This window comes from Arachis ipaensis, chromosome B01, assembly GCF_000816755.2.
Source record: "Arachis ipaensis cultivar K30076 chromosome B01, Araip1.1, whole genome shotgun sequence".
In the NCBI taxonomy this organism is placed as follows: Eukaryota; Viridiplantae; Streptophyta; class Magnoliopsida; order Fabales; family Fabaceae; genus Arachis; species Arachis ipaensis.
Window position 1 is genome coordinate 25,074,193 of NC_029785.2, and position 1,911 is coordinate 25,076,103.

A 1,911-nucleotide genomic window follows, 5' to 3' on the forward strand; every position below is an offset into this window, starting at 1 on the left:
TCTTCCTCCTCGGTCAGACGACGGCATGATGGCGGCGGTGAGCCCAGCACACTGGCGCGAATCTTCTTCCTCTCCTCCTCCCTCCTTCCGCGGCCCCTTCCCCTTTCCCTTTCCCCATTCTTTCTTTTTCTTTCATTGATGGTAAAAGGGAAACTCTATGTGCGTTGCTGCTACTGGGTTTACGGGGGAGGGTTTCCGTGGCTGCTAGGGTTAGAGGGGATTAGGGTGTTGAGTAAAATTAGGGTTATGGGTAGTTTTGTAATTTCAAATAAAATTAGGAATAATATAGTAATTGAAACCCAAATTAAATCCAACACTAATTATATATAGAAAAATACTATTTGCTCATCAATTTTACAAATTATTTTCAATAAAATGTTCAAATCTAAAAATTAGAAATAATATACTTAATTTCTTCATTTTCCAAAACAGCAGTATTAATAAATAAAATATTAATTATTTAATCCAAATCATATAAAATTCTTATTATTTCATAACTATCAACTTTATAATTTAAATATAGAAAATAATTCAATAATTGTAAAATTAGATAATAATCTTAATTTATTTCAAATTCAATTAATCGAAACTTGCTTTAATTTTCTTTAATAAAGAAATTTCTGAAATTAAAGCTACAAAAATACTGAATTTGAAATTAGCTCATGATAGCCCTTTTTCAAAAGTTCTGGGTCTTACAGAATTCATCCATGCGGCAATGTCTGGTGGCAATTTTCCACTTTGCCCTTGAATTAGACATCTCGGGGTACTCTCCACTGCCTGCATCTTTATCTTCCCGGCTGTTACTTCATCTTCCACTGCCTTCCTTTTTAATTTTTCGGCCGCCAACTTTGCTTGTAGTTCAAGTAGCACCCTTTGGGTCTCTTCCCATTGAGCTCCATTACTCGGTTGATGGGAATTCATACCGAAGACTTGACTAGAAATTGGTCCCAAACCCATGACATGCACTCTACCCGAGTGCTCCTTTCCGAGAGCTTGAACAAGCGAATCATTCTGAGACAACATTCTAGAGGATTCATCATGTTGCTCAAATCCGCAATTCTTTCCTACACACATAGATAAGCAAACATAAGCATTTATTAGCTGGTTGCTAACCGCATAAATGTCTAATACAATTTTAAAAAATAAAACCTATAAGAAATAACTTAGCGATTCTCAACACATTACTTACACCAATAAACCGAGCTGCATTATGGATATAGGAGCCATTTGGTCATTTGTGCGTTAAGGCCCACAACTCTCCTCTACCAACTCTCCTTCTTTGTCGTTAGTGCAAAATTTATAACCCACAAACTAACCGGCAAGTGCACCGGGTCGTACCAAGTAGTACTTCAAGTGAATGAGAGTTGATCCCACAAGGATTGATGGATCAAGCAACAATGATTGAGTGATTGGCTTAGTCAGACAAATAGAAAATGGTGTTTTGAGAGTTCAATTGCATCAAACAGTAAATTCAGAAAATCAGACAGCAAGCAGTAAATGATTTGTGAAATATATGGAGAAAACAGTTAAGGCTTCAGAGATATTTATTTTCCAGATTAACTTTTTTTACCAACTATTTTAATCATGCAAGATTCAATTCATGGCAAACTATATGTGACTAAACCCTAATTTTTTAGACCTTTTTAGTCTCCTCTAACCTTCATCAACCGCCAATTCTTTGATCACTTGATTCCAATTAGAGGGTTAATAAGTTCAAAACTAGTTTATGTGCCACAGAAATCCTAATTACCCAAATATAAGAGGATTATATGTCACATATCCCGTTAAGTCCAGATAATTAGAGATTTAGGAGAAATTATTTTCAAGCTGTTGTTCAAGCAAAGAGCTTTTTCAAGTTTTACAAGAACTCAGTTAGAACAAGGGTCATACTTCCGTTCCACCCAGATTCAT